Consider the following 15,891-nt stretch of genomic DNA (forward strand, 5'->3'; position numbering starts at 1 on the left):
GGAGTGGATTGTAGGCATTGGGTGGGCCGGAGCCTGCCACAGGGAGGGTGTGTGGGGAGGGGATTGCAGGCATTGGGTGGGCACTCCAGGAAGCTGAGGCCTTGGCACCGACAGTGTCAAAATTCAAGAAAGAGCAGTACTGCAACTCCAGAGGAACAGTATTCCAGTCCCAGAGAAAGGCAAATCCAAGGACCCGAGAAGAGTGCATGCTGGCATGTGTAAGGAACAAAAAATGACAGTAAAGACCAAGTGAATCAGAGTGTAGGCAGAAAGGGTTCAGCTGTGGAGAAATTTTGTCCCCAGTGCTTTGCCTCTTATTCAATTAAATTTTTAAATTCTTTAATTTTTTTCATATAGTGCTGTTTATTCCCAGAATATTTAAGTGACTATTAATTCTTATCTAATTTGTTTCCTTAACATCTAGAAAAAGATTAATTAGCTTAATTACTTTTGTAAAGCTGGTATGGGAACCTTTGAAATCTTAAAATAAGCAATGTTTAAGTTACATTTAAAGCCCCAGTAAGCAGGTAGTATATAAAAATTAATTACTCCCTTATGATCACTGAATTTTATATCCTTTACTAATTGATAGCAATTAGTGCCTCAAAAATCAAGTACGATCTGATCAATATCCTTAGGGTTGTTGTTTCGATCTTAAAATGCTGATAAAAATATCTGCCTGCATTGCTTTTGTGAGGATGGTATAATGACAAAACAGTTATGAGGTAAAAAGCTCGCGCGGTGGCCCATCTCTTGGCCCGATCCCAACAGTCCTGCTCGGATCTCACAGGCAGCAGGTGCGCAGCCGTAAGCCAGAGCCCGTGCAGCGTGCGCGTTCAGTGCCACGTGACCTTGGGGCAGCACCAGAGGAGGCTGTTGCTAACAGTAATAGCACTGCTATGATGTTCATTAGCACTTCAGAGCTGCCAGAACATGGGTATCTTCAGATGTTTTAGCTGAAAAAGCCAGAGCAATGGAGTTATTTTATTAGGTTCTTAAAGAAAAATGGTGTAATGGAAGAATGAAGTAGTTAACTTTTGATTAATAGATGGTAGTAATTGAAAATCATTCTAATACTTTCCAATCTAGTAATATATAATTATACTGAAATATATTTTTAAAAGCTGTGAAGAATGTTTTCTGTAACTTTAATAATGAAAGAGGTTGCTTGGGAAAATAGCTTTAAAAATCAGGTATAGAGAATCAGGTGAGTGGGTGGAGCCGGGGTTTGGAGAGTGAAGGGATAAGAAAACAATGGAGAACTGCTCTTACATAGGCACAAGAGGGAATGGCAAGGGCGTGACTTACTCTGTGCCATGGTGACAGCGTATGCTTGACATCATTTCAAGATTAAAAGCAGTATTGGAAGCCCCAGTGGATATGTTGAACTTTAAGTCCCTACAGAATATGATGAAAAAACATTTAAAAATTAGAATATATTTTAAAAATAGGCATAAAAAATTATATACTTCTTATGTTTACATGTAAGTCCAAAAATCTAACCATATACAACCTTGAAGCAGGACAGTCCCACAATATTCTTTTTCCTGTCTCCTGCCTTCATTCACCACCCCCTTCTTTTTGAACAGTCATCTACCCAAGTGACAGCACAGCAGCACCTGGCATGTCATGACAAACAGCCGGTATTCAGAAGACCAGAATGACAGGCACTCCAAGCATGAACCTACTATTATAAATTGCCATCTTCAGTGCGACTTAAAATTCAACATATCAATACTTGATGAAAAATACCTGTTCCATGTTATGCCTAAGATGTTTGATATTCAGATAGATAGTGAGGTTAAGCTTAACAGTCTAGGTTATATGGTAATAACAATAAGCTTGTCTTCTGGATGGTTAACAACCTAAGTTTGCAGACCAAAATTAGAGAAAAGGGAGGGCCACAAGGAAAGCCAACATTTTGGCCCTAGCCTTCCAAGGTCAATTAAGACTCAGGGCATATAAGAACTTGTACTGTAATGTCACGTAACTCAGTAGTATCCCAAATTTTCTGATCAAGTAGATTATGGGGCCAAAGTGGAAAGTGATCGATGATGTAGAGTGTGCCTAAGGAGAGTCACATGGAGAGAAAACATTCTCTCAGGCTTTCACAGAGAGCACATTGGCCAAACAATGGCCGTAACTCATCCACAGGGCGACATTGACAAAGGTTCTACAATCTGAGGTACAGGATCTCAGGATAAATCCTGAGGGCATTTCACTGACCTTCTCAGACCCAAAAGCTACAACTCTTGTTGCATAGGTCTTGCTTTATTTTGGTCTTAACCATCCAGCAGAAAAGTATAAAAATGAAGTGTAAGAAGTAAAGCCATGGTGGTATGTTGAGCTGTAGGGGACTCAGGTCAACAATTTCTGACATTGCCAGTGAAGCAGAAGACTCAATACTATTATTGACTACTGGACTCTTTTAGAATATTTTGCTGAGTTAACACACCTATAAGATTCAAATAACAGAACTAAACAAAAAAAGGGGATACAGATGAATGTCCATTTTGTATCTGTGTATTCAAAGTGGTTAGGATAGATATATAGTTACATTCTCTTAATGAATAGAGGGATTTCTTCTAATAGTGTTTGTAAATAGGATATCATGTCCACATCTTGTACAGCAGTTAACCACTAGGAAGAATGTATGCAATGTGTTAATTATTGAAACTGTCCTATGAATTTGGTTTGAAACTGTCTCATTGCTATTTGTTTCTCAATAAAATTATGGGGGAAAAAAGAAGCCTCAGTGGAAAGAATGTCAGCTCCTCTAAGTAAATTATGAAGAAGAGAGAAAAACAAAATGTAAGCTCTTTAACCAAACACTAAACAGGGAACACCGTGGTGTGTGGTAAGCATAGGACTTGAGAAGTTTTTGATGAGAGTCTTCAAGCTGGTATTTCTATTTTCATGACAGTCTTGCAGATGACAAATGTGTAACTAAATGTTGCCACCAACTTCATACTTAGCTCTTCAAGCTGGGATAAGCACAAAGCCGATCTGTGTTTATGTTTTGGTAGTTCTAGCATAACTCTGTCTTTTCAAGGTTGGACATAATATGGAAAACCACCAGAGAAAACTGGAACATATTTTACTAAGTAAAAATGAAGAAATTATATTTGTACCAAATATGTTAGGCAAGTAGTTACTGCCTTTATTAAATTAGTAAATTTATAATAAATGCAAATAATTAGATGATAAATAAGTACCATGAAGCAGAAGAAAATCGTTAATATCTCAGCAAATGACCTGGCAAAGAAAGAAACAGGCAAGAAATTAAGTGAATAAGTAAACATGTAGAAACATCCTCAGTGTTGGTGCTAGTAACAATGCAAAATAGAATTTAAATTGATGTACCATCTAAGGTTGGCAAAAGTTTAGTTAAATTGGTACTTTTATGTATTACTTGTGGAATTATAAACTAATGAAGCCCTTTTGGAAAGGACTAGTAGCATTTTCCAACTCATAAAATAGTGTTTACCTTGTCAGGCCCAGTTATCTTTAACTTCAAAAATTAGGAAGGATAATGATGTTAGTTATTCTTAGATGGCACAATCATAGGTAAATCTTTACTTTCATGCTGTGAAAATATCAGTTTTTGTTGTAAAGATATGTTCACATAAATTTATTTGGAAATGTGAAGTTTCAAAGGCTTATCTCAGAATGGTAGACTTTAAGAGTATAGCTCTTTGGTCTTTGTATTTTATTTGTCAAAAATATTGAACAAAAGGAGTAATTGATGAATCATCAGAGAACAGATGCCATTAGTGGAATCCATGTACCATTGCATCAGTCCACCTGCATTTTCTCTCCATGACAGAGACATGCAAGACAAAAGTAGATTATAATAGGAGCATAACGAGAGCCCAGGCTATCTGAGCATGGTGTGGATTTGACCCGCTTTCATTCCTCCTGTATTCATAGACCTGTTCATTAGAGTCAGAGCTGAGAATGAAAATCCAGGATATACCTCGCTGAGGAAAGGGAAGGCAGCAATGTAGGCTGGGATCTTACAGGAGATTATTTATCCACATGGAAATACTTAAACTGCTCATTGGTTGTTTTCAGCAGAAAAGAAGATAAATTAGGACAGTGTGCCACCTGACTACTTTAAATCTGTTAAATTTTTATTGTAAACATTTATTATGAGAAATGATAGGTGTAGAGTAGTAGCTCTATAAGTCAGAATGTGTATGCTAAAAAGCGAATCTACTAAACTAATTTCATTTCCTTCTTTGAGCAGGCTACCCAAGCTGGTAGATAAAGAATGAGAGGTAGATGTGGGGTATATGTTCTGCACTGAGCCACCTGACCAGATTCTCTGTGAAGGCAGTATGGCAAAATAGGACTTGGATATCAGTACCGTTCTATAGCAAAGTGACAGCTCAAAAGGCCATCTCAGAATGACTCTATCTGAATTAAGATTATTTTTAAGTGTCTGGCTGTCATGGGTGATGATTTAGAAGGTTTCTGATGTTCAGAGTTTAGAGGGGTAGTCAATATGTGTAATAAGAAAATCGGTTTTTTGAGGCTTCAGATGCAGGCTGGAATTAAGGAGGTTGTATTCATGGGTAATGAACATAAAATGTCCTGCTTTAGTTTGGCAAATCAGCTGCAAAAATATGGGGAGTAGGAGCAAGGTTGATGGAAAAACACTGAGATAAGTGGAGTGCAAGAGGACAGTGCATGGGACAAGTGAATGTATGCGGTGAGAAGAATGGCCCTAGTCTTGTTTAGCTCTCAAGTCACAGAAAATATGTGTAATTTCTGGTCCTTATAGTGTAAGAGGACATGAATACACTCAAGTATATCCAGTGGAGAATTTCCAGAAGATGGAAAAATCTGGAACTATTTAAAGAAGAGGCTACTTTGTAGAAAGAAGTGTAGATTAACGATTCACAATGATCTTGATAGCGCAAGTTTCCGGCACCTCCTCTGGGTCATGCTGTTTGTCTTCGTTGCCTTTTTCATTGCTGAGATGAAATGCCCAGCACTCTTAAGTAGAGGTGGGAAGATTTATGTAGCTCAGTTTGTAGAGGTTTCTAGTCACAGCTGGCTGACTCCAATGCAGGGTGGCATAGCAGAGGGGCATCACAGAAGGGAACGAACCAGTTCCTGGTAGGCAGATGGCAGCGAGAGCTGCAGCAAGCCTGTTTCTGTCCCACCTACTTTAGCCAGGCTGCTCACTGCCAGAGTGGGTCACACTCAGCCCTTATGCTGCCATCACACCAGGGACTTATCCCAGAATCACATTCTCTGGATCCAGCCAACTCTAAAAAACCCTATGTATGGCTCTGTGAGACTCTAGGAAGACATCCAGACAAAAACCGCAACACTGCTCTACATGGATAAAGAAATCCATGCTCCACATGGATTATGTCAGTTCCTTTCCATCTTCATGACACTTAGTGACACTTTTGTGAGGTGTGTACCACTATTTATTATTCCCAGCTTGCAGGTGTGGAAACTGAAGCACATCCAGTTAAGTAACTGGTCTGTAGTCCGCCACTTACTGAAAGTGGTAGTCAGATGCTGAGCCTGAGCCATTAGTCTGTACTCCCATGGAATCCTGGGACAAAAGTATATGCACAGTACTGTGAGGAATGTTTTTTTAACTACTTAATATAGTTCTTTGCTAAAGAACTATTTGCCTCGTGAGAAAATTAAGTTTCTTGACTTACTTGCTAAACTACCTGTCAAGGTGTGTGGTTGGGTGCTACTTTGTCAGGCCATCTGTCCCATCTCTAAGGCCTCTTCCATAGTTCTTCACCTTGCTGCTCATTAACTGGTTAAATTCTAAGCCCCTCCCTTGATAGGGTGGGGAAGAGACAAGGGAGGAAGGGAGGGGGAGAGAGAGAGACAGAGACACAGACACAGAGACAGAGAGACAGAGACGGAGAGATATAGACAGACAGACAGACAGACAGACAGACAGACAGACAGAGAGCTTCTCTGATTCTACCACTGATTCTTTTCTTAAGTACTGGATTAGCTGGATTTCTGCATGTGAAGGCTTCTACCTACTTTCATGGTTGCTGTTCAAATAGAGTGTGACAGTTTTTCTGTTATAGCTTACCTTTATCTAATTGTAAATATGAATACAGTATTTCTACCAGGAAGGGATCTAGATGTTGCTCACCATAGCCCTTACTTCTGTCCCTCAGGGCTAAGAAAGGGAGCAAACTGAGGCCACATACGGACTTTCTCGAGTGCTGGATTCACGGGACTGTTTTGTGAGAAAGCAAGTAGTTTTAATACTGAGGTAATAATCATATTAAAGCAAACACAGACTTTCCTATTTTGTGAAATGCAAAGCTCTTGGGAATTTTAAAGATAAAATAGTACATTTTAAAGAAACTCCCAGCTTGCAGAGGCCATGTGGGAACGGCCTGTTTCTTCTGGACCTCAGTTTCTTCTTCCAGTTTAATTTTTGAGTCCTTCCTATTAGAAAGCATTGTACCAGGAACTTTAATGAAGTGAAAATAATCAAAGTGGTATTTTGGAATACCTTAGCCAAAATGCAGCCGTGAAGCATGCAGACGTGGAAAGAAAAACATCAAACGCATGGGATAAATACACAAACATCCTGCACAACCCAGGCTTTCATCACAATTTCCTGTTCCTTTCCTGAATAACCAATTGGAACAAAAAGACAATTCTAATTGTCTTCTCACAAACCTCACTCCTGTTGGAAGCAAACAACTAACCAGGCATACCAGGATTTCCTGAACTATGGAAATTTTTTCTGGCAATCCCATCATGTCATTCTGTAATCTTATACTTTATATCTTCTCTTTTCACTACAAAGCCTTTAAAGAGAAACGTAGTTCAGCAGATAAACAAGAGGTGTTCTCCAGAAAGAAATGGTGTTTACTCCCAGCAGTTGTAAAAGACACTTAAGGGCCAACCTTTAAAAGCTGCCATTATTTGAAACAAAATATTGTAGTAACACAGACTGTGGCAGAGACAAAACAGCAATTATACAAGATAAGTAAGTGAGAAATTTTAAGATCAGTCGGGCTATTTAAAGGGCCAACAGCCTTGGATTCCTAATCCTTTGTAAAGAGTGTCTTTTTATAGGTTGTTGGGTATACTGCAATAGGAGACAGGAGAAAACTAGAGAGAAGAGATAGGGCACCCTTGCGTGGGCTCTCAGGAAGGTGGAGATCCGTAGGCAGGGCCCTCGGCACAGTGCACGCACTGGCTGGGGAGGAAGGCAGGGAGAGGACTGGGGCAGGAGAGACACAGAAGCGGAAGCGCATAAGGACTGGCCTGTCACTGGAGGCTTCGCCCAGTGAGATAAGAGGCAAGCTCAGGTCCCATGGCTGCGGAATCCAGGGCCAGGAGGGCTGTGAAAGTGGGAATTGCTGGCAGTTACTGTGGGGCTACCAAGACCAATGTGACCACAGAAACTTTGTGAGAGTGTTTCTCCTCATATGGAGTCCCCAGCTGTGGTTACTGACTCTGGATTTGTGGGTCTCCATAAAATCTCTTTAAAATGCATTTTCATATATTTTATTGATTTCTATGCATGTATAACTTATTAAAATACAGTATGTGGCTTTTATTCTTTCTTGTTCTTTTTAGCCTTATTATATACTTGTTAAAAGTTTTCTTTTGCTTGGATTTTCTTTTTTAATTTGTATTAAATAATTTCGGGGCTGGGGAGATGGCTCAGTGGAATAAGCACTTCCCTAGCAAGTGCAAGGGTCTGAGTTCAATCCCCGGTTCCACCAAAAAACAACCTTCACTGTATTAAACAATTTCGAGACCCCAACTCAGTATCAGCCATGCTGGTCCACGTTGATGATCAACACTAATGTAATCCTTGACCTAATAATGCTGTCAAATTGTTTCTTTTAACAACCACATAACTCAGGAATGCAGTATGGCTACAAGTCACACATTGGTCTTACAGGTGACAGACTAAGTACTTCCTGATGGTGAGGTAGCCAGGGCTAGAGCCCCACATACTGAAGCTACAGCATTTGAATCGTGGGTCCAGGCCTGGTGTTTGGAACCAGGAGTCATAGAACAGGCACCGAGGCCTATTTCAAGACAGTTGAAGCAGGGCATGCTTTTCCTTTTTATTTTTCCCTGAGGTTTTTTCATCTAAAGTGGGCACAAGGGGGCATAGATGAATGCTGCTTGTTTTGGAACAGTAGTAGCAAGTGTATTTGTTTAGTTTTAGAGATACTTCATTTATTTTTTTTTCCAGGATAGCAGTATGGCTAACTCATTATTCCCATTGCCTAGATACACTAAAAATACAGCAGGGGAAATACTGCCTTCTTTATTTACATGTGTTTATAGAGCATCTTCTTTGTGCCAAACGTTGTTCCAGTTGCTTAGGATATATGTGTTAGTAAACAAGCTTTCTATCAAACTCTAAGGTGAGATGATAATTGCTATGCAGAAAAATAAAGCAGGCTAATGCACAGGTCAGTTTTACATGAAGTTATCATTTTAGATACAGTGTTGTTTTAGATAAGTTGTCCATGGGGAGCTCTACTAAAGCTCAGTGTGTTAATAAAGGTCTCACGGAAGAGAAGGAGGAAAACATGCAAAACCCAGGGGTATTGCGGGCAGAGCGGGGAGCAAGGACCACAGCTGGGGGGACTGAGGGGCGGGAGCTAGTGAGCAGGCAGGAGGGTGGAGGGCAGATCATAGCAGGGGTGCTGACTTCGGTGTCAGATGTGAGTCTCATTCCCAGTGTGACTAGAATCCAGGGGAGCATGTTAGCAAGGTATGGTTTGTGTCTAACAGACCTGTCTGTGCTGTGTGCAGCATCGTTGTAGGGGAGGCAGGAAAGGCACCAGGAAGTTCGTTTGGAGACGCGGCTGGCGCTAGGACTAAGCTAGAAGGTGTGCGGTGATTGCAGGTGGCCAGACTGGAACAGAGTTTGTAGCAGACCTTGTCAGTGGAAGTGAAAGGGAATGAGAGGCCACGAAGGAGCTCACATGTGACTTAGAAGCTTTCCAGATGAGCAGTCAGGAAAGTGGTGGCGACTGACACTGAGACATGAATAGTCAAGACGGGAAGTCGCAGCAGTGAGCCCTGGGGCCCACTGACAGTTAGAGATGGCAAAGATGAGGAAGAGGCAATAAAGGAGACTGAGAAGGAGCAGCTGGGGAGGGGGAGGGAAAAACTTAAGTGTGAGCCACATACATTAGGTATTTTAGGTGGGAGGAAGTAACTGTTTTTTTCAGGTGTTACTAGGAAGGGGTGGTAGGCAGGGACTGAGATCTTGCTACTAGATTTGGCAAGGTGGTCTTTAGCCACCGGGAGAAGTTTCAGTAGAGTATGGGAATGAAAGCCTGATTGATATAGATGGAGAGAGAATGAGTCTGAGCAAGACATTAGAGGAAATGTTAAATGAAAGAGGAGCAGAGAACGGGGTGTTGGATGGGTCCAAGGGAAAGATTTTAAAGGGCAGCTACAGTAGAACACATGCTTTCTAGTGAGCATGAGCCTAAGGAGCGGAAGGTGCTGATGGTGCTGATGGATAGCACTCGAACAGCGCCGGCGCTGAAAGCAGCCTGCCTCACTTGGCAAGAGGGCTGGCTGGGCAGCCGCTGCTCAGGGGGAAGCCCATGTCTGCACTGCCCCCAAAGCCAGCCAGCCATTTGCACAAGAGGACAGGCAGGGACTGTGAAGGAGGCAAGTGAATTTGGTGCTGAGGAAGATTAGGAAGAGCTCTTCTGACTGCTTGTGGTTTTATTTCTTGATTGTTCCTAGATGCCACATTGCTCCATTCAAAATAATGAGTGATGATTTAACTACTGCTGTGCTAGGTGAGGGAGGGGCCTGTGAGCAGGTTGACCTGTCTGTCGAAGTCCCACACTAGCCAGCAAATTGAGGTGGTTGTTATATTTCAAATTCATTGAAAAGCAGTGATGTACTAGGTTAGGGCAAATGCATATTTTATCAACAACATTTTAGTGAAAGAGACATTAAATAAAATATAGTTAAGGTATTTTTTCCTAGAAATGTGAACTTTATACAGGTGAATTTTTAAGTGTCTTAATTTGTATGACTTCAGTTGACCATTATTAAGGCCTTAAAGAAAAGAAGATGCTTTTGACAGTACGAGGCCTTTCTGAATGTTGCCCAAGATCTGCCAGATAAAAAGACAGAGAACATAATAGCTAATTTTTTGGAAAGCTTTTAAAGCTCAGAGTAATTATTGTCACTCATTACCTGCAGGTGCCTCATGCATATTTTGAAGTGTTAACTGGGAAAGACGCCCACAGATGGTAGTGCTTACTTCCTGCGCTTGCTTGCCTCTCAGCTTGGTAATCAGTGCCGTGCTTCCTGCCTGTAGTTATCAGTGTATCCTGAGCTTCAGGAGCTTCTGCAGGATTTGTCTCTGGTGATTGCTGGTTGATTAGAAAGAAAAAGGAAGGAAGTCGTGTATGTTTGTAGACCCCTGTGTCATCTCTACTAGCAGTTACTGCAGCAGTATTAAACTTTTGAGTAAACAACTTACGTGGCTTACTGACCTATTGATTGACACATCTTATGTCTCTTTCTCGTTTATCAAACATTGAATCCTGGAGCCACACAGCTGCTCAGAGATGATATTATGCTTCTGCTCCTGATACACCACCTGCTTTTCTTTTTTATGCCTGTTTCTATTAAGATGTTGGTAAGAAAATCAGACCATGTTGTGGTATATTCTGTGGTAAATGTACTCTTATCATGACTCCAAAGGCCCAGAGAAGATTGTATATATGCTAGTTCATCCGTAAAGGATATAGTGTTTATTTCTCATTTAACCAGTGTCCAATAGCACCTTTTACTGTATATCATATAACTGAAATTTTCAAAAAGTTTCCAAAATCTTTTGTAAGGATATAAGAGCGGTCTCTTGAAACTGACCTAACTTTGCAGTAGACCTTGTCTTAGTGCACCTGAGTTTCTGGAGCTCTGGAGTTTATAACTTATTTGACATTTCCAGTGTTCTATTTTTTGAATGTAAATTGCTCAGATGCATACAAGATTCTCATTGATACCCTGTCTGCTTCTTGTACTATGGATAACCACTAAGAAGATAACAGTGTACAGTGTATTGATTATCAAAACTGTCCCACTAATCAGCTTTGAAACTGTCTCATTCATATTTGTTTCTCAATTAAATTTCAAAAACTAAATAAAAAAAAGGAAAGTACTAGAGCCTCATGTACCTGTTTCTCAGTGTGGCTCTTATTGCCCCAAATCTTAATTATCTAAAAGCAGCACTAAATTTCACAAACAAGAAACAAAAGCTTTCCATAGCAAGCCCTTGATTAGAATGTGGGATAATATTGAAGAGTTATCTGGTAAGACTTATATGGCCAATAGTTTAAGGCCTAATGTCTCTTGAACTATTAGTCTGAAGCAATATAAATTTTGATAGAATTCAAGATGTTTCGGCCAGCCAAATAGCTCAGCAGATTAAAGCACCTGCAAGCAGGCACAGGGGTCAGGGGTTCAATCCCCAGGCCTGCCATGCCAGCCCTGTACTATGGGCTGGTAAGAAAATCAGATTTTCTTATTTGTGCACTGAGAGGGCAATTGAGACTGGGCATGGTGGCACATGCCTGTAATCCCAGCTCTTGGGAGGCTGTAAACAGGCAGATCACTACAAGTCTGATCTAGTAATGAGACCCTGAACACCCTGTAGACTCTTCCCTAAATACAGGAAAAAAAAAAATTCAAGGTGTGTGAACTGTCCTTCATCTATCTTTTTAAAAATTGTAGCACATTTATAGTAATTTGTGACTTTCCAAAGTTGTCCTCACTGCCACTGTTCTCATATTATTCTGAAGTGGCCATACAGACCTGCCTTGGCATAGTGCCAAGGAAGAGTCAACGGTATCAGGAAAAAGAGAATATGAAAGTGGTCTTGTTACTTTAAGCCCCAGAACTCACCCACGGGAAGCACTAGAGGATGCTACTTTATTATTAGGGTGCGGAGGGGCACACTGGTGGCTCGGCATCCTCATGCTACTGAGCAGCTGTAGCTCCCTCCGTATTGCATGGCCAGCAGGAAGGTGCTGCTAGGGAACTGGACCGCCCACTCTCAGAAGGTTGGGAGTCCCAAGAGAGCAGACACGACATGGACATGGGACGTTCCCATCTGAAGAAAGGCACAGATGACCACTCTCATGGCAGCAGTTAGAATGGCAATGAGGGTGTCTTGCCCGCAAGGGCTGTGTGGTGATAATGACTATAATATGGTGTTGTGACAGATAATGTAGGTAAGAGTTGATGAGAGTGCTACTTGGGTGCTGCAGATCAAGAAAAAGCCCAGAGCTGTTTATTATGCTTCAGATAGCTTTCCACTTCAGTGGGAAAATCACGGTCCTTCACCAGGTTTCCAGATCTAAATCAATTCACACACCCAGGGCTCATTTGTTTGAAGGGAGGCCGCATCCTTGTTAAAGGCCCTGTAGCAACACCAGTAAATATTGCTTCAAAGGGAGTGCTTGTCCTTTGATATGGTAACTATCTGTACACAAAGAAGAAAGCAAACATTCTACCAAATTGTACCTTCCAGAAATGACTGTTAATCTTACATGAGTATCATAACCAAAATTTCATGAGATTAATATACAGAAGGATATGTAGATATAGAGAATAAGTATGTTAGAAACAGGACTATGCTACATTAGCCATTTTTATTAAAATGTTAGATTTAATTTTCTTTGAAATTAGTTGAAGAAATAGAAACTGAAAGATTTCTACAGTTTAGAAAAATATTTCTTTATGTAAGAAATTGTTTATTAGAATATTAAGAAATAAGAATTAAAAATACATTGAATTTGGAGGCGTTTTTAAAATCTGTTTTATGGTTTAAATTGTGAGAGTATTTGTTACCCCTATTATAAAAACTAAAATTCACGTTTCTTTTTCTATTGCTTTCTCTTTGTTTCTTCCTTGGGCCTGACTGATTTTTTGCAAGCCTCTATCTACTTGGTGATGAGATTTTCAGCCATGTTTATATAAATCATTATTATTTTAGCTCACGCCTATCTACCTCTGCCTCTGTTTTGTCCATTAGAGTATTATTTGTACATCACTGAGGCCTACAGCATTGACTTTCTGCTCTCTTGTCATTGTGTTACACAGATGTAGGTTTGTAGGTTTTTGTTTCAGTCAGTTATGTGCTTACCACCAGAATTTTTAGCACAACTTTATAGCCAAGTTCTGTCTTGATCTATTGACTGCTGAGATTGTATCATAGGTAGCTTTCTTAAGAAGAGCTTATAGTTGTATTTCACTGCATTTGTGTGTACTTGTGAACCACTGTGTGCCCTTTTTTTTTTCTTTTACTTTTTGAGCCAGGGTCTTTGCATGCAGCTGAGGCTGGCCTTTCAGCTCACTTTATAGCCCAGGCTGGTCTCAAATTCCCAAGAATCCTCCTGCTTCAGCCTCCCGAGTGCTGGGATTTCAGGTGTGCACCACTGCTCCTGACTATGTTCTCTTATTTTTAAAGGGTAGCTTGCCAGAGCGTAAAATTCTCTGTTCAGCCTTTCTTTGCCTGAGGCAGCTTTGTATACATTGTCCTATGGTTTTTTTGACACTTCACATTGTGCTTAACTTCCCTAGTCATCTCTTGAATTGTCAATTACTTTTTGAGAATAGTTTGTCTCTGAATTTTTCCATGTTTGAATTAAGTTATAATTCTTTTGAGCTATTCTCTGTCTCTTAATTATAACTAATTTTCCTGGGCATTCAGTGTGTCTTTTTTTATAGACATTCTGTTCTTCACTCTTTTTTTTTTTTTTTTTTTTTTTGTATTTGGTACAGGGTCTTTGTGCAGCTGAGACTCATAGTGATCTTCCTGTTTTCAGCCTCCCCAGCACTGGGATTACAGGCATGTGCCACTACGTCCAGTCTCTGTGGCCGGATCAGTGTGCCTGAGGCTGGGGCTGGCCCCCTGCATGTGGTGCCAGGGATTGAACCCTGGTCCCCATTGTTGCCTAAGCAGACACTTACTTTGCTGAGCTATCTCACCGGCCTTCTTCACTCTTTGTAGGGAAGATTTTTGAGATCTGTACATACATAGATTTTTCTCTCTCTACTTTTTTCTACTGCTTTCTCTTTGTCTCTTCATGGGTCTATGACTTTTCTCAAGTAGACTTTGTCTACTTGGGTGATGAGATTTTCAGCCATGTTTATACAAATAATTATTATTTTAAATTTAGGATTAATTTGGTAATGCAATTATTTTGCTTCTTAGTTGTGTTGTTTTATCCTTGAATTCTCTAATTGCACTTATTTTCTGATTGAATTCTATAACTCAGTCATTGTTTCCCATGTTTAAGGTACATGTTTTCTACCTCCTAAAGGATGGATCTTGCCTATTGTCTTCCTCCTCTCTTTCTTATGGTGGAACCAGGGATTGAACTCAGGCAAGTGCTTAATTTACTGAGCTATCTCCCCAGCCCTCCTTCTTTCTTTTATTTCTCTTTTTTGCTAAGTTCATTTCTCCTTAATATGATGTTTTCATAATTTGAAATCAAATTTGAATTTGATTTCCGTTCCTTTTGCTTGCCCTCAAAATGAGCAAGCACCATCATCCAAATGCTAGAGGTGATATTAAAGACAGGGATGTCTTTAACTGCTTTTGTGCTTGCGTTTTCTATCTGGTTGTCTTTAGTATATAGATAGTTTATTGTGTTTACATCTCAGTAGTTTTAGATTATCATAGGGCTGAAAGGGCAGAATTTAGTTGGAGTTCTAAGAAAACTTTTGTTTGTCAAGCTGATAGCTAAGTGGCATGTGTTCTATCTTTTAGCAATTCATTAATGTCCTGTGGCAGTATTTGCTCTCCACGTTAGAGTGATTTGTTTTTCTCTGGGTGCTCTCAGGCCCATGTTCTCTCAGAGATAATCAGCCTCTTTTCACTTTCATGCTTTTGTTCCTCTCTCCCAGAAGTCTTTTTATACCATATTACTAATCTTCCTGTTCCCATCCAGACAGAAAAGGGAAATGTGAATAATGCATCTTTATCCCATTTCACTCTCAAATTAAGAGATTATAAAATATTCTCCAGCATTCTCTCCAGTCATCAGTTACATCTGGGGAGGGCAACAAAATAGGATGTATCACCAGATGACGTCAGAAGCTTCATTTTCTTCCCTTCACTAACACCTTTTAAACTGAAATATGTGGTCAGGATAACATTACTCTTTCCTCTGTTTGCTTCCAGTTGATACTCTCTTGTTTTGTTAATATTTTTTGGTTCTTTTCACAGTCCTCAGTTTCTCATTATCTTTACCCCTACGTTCCAGTGCCGAGTATGTTCAGTATGAAGCACTGTTTGCCTTGGACAGCTGTCCTCCCACTGTGAACATCATTTCAGCAGCAGCTGCATTAGCAGCTATTACAGTATTACAATGGAAGTTTAGGGCTTAACATCAACCTGTACTAGACATAAATATATTAAACAAAAAAGTAGGAATACCACAGACAAGCCTGTATGAAAACTGAATTAAAACAGTTAAAAAGTAATGATAAGTGCAATCCACATTTCTTCAAATTATCTACAAAGTTTAAAAAATTATTAGTTTTGTGCCTGAATGCAATATATCATGTAGAAAATATAATACCATTTCACTAGTTTCATAATAGAATATTATTGTAAATGAGTTTAATTTGAGACATCTGATTTATAATGACTTCTAAAAAATGTTTCTCTGTTTTAGGAGTTAAAAATTTGTTGTGAATTTAAAGAAAAATTTGAAGGCTGGTCAGATAGCTCAGCAGACTGGGATTTGATTCCCAGCATGCTGTGCTGGTCCTGCCTGTGGAGTGCACTGAGATGGCGACTGAGACTGGGCATGGCGGCCCATGCTTGGGAGGCTGAAAACAGGAGGATCACTGCCAGTCCAATCT

The 15,891-nt window shown here is 40.1% G+C and overlaps 1 protein-coding gene across 4 annotated transcripts in view; it reads left to right on the forward strand.

The window, feature by feature from the left end:
- The window catches only part of Cep112 (centrosomal protein 112), a 722,997-nt gene that overhangs the window by 369,134 nt on the left and 337,972 nt on the right, over window positions 1-15,891 (forward strand). The gene's annotated exons all lie outside the window — the stretch shown is intronic.

This window comes from Octodon degus, unplaced genomic scaffold (genome assembly GCF_000260255.1).
Source record: "Octodon degus isolate 3935 unplaced genomic scaffold, OctDeg1.0 scaffold00033, whole genome shotgun sequence".
NCBI lineage: Eukaryota > Metazoa > Chordata > Mammalia > Rodentia > Octodontidae > Octodon > Octodon degus.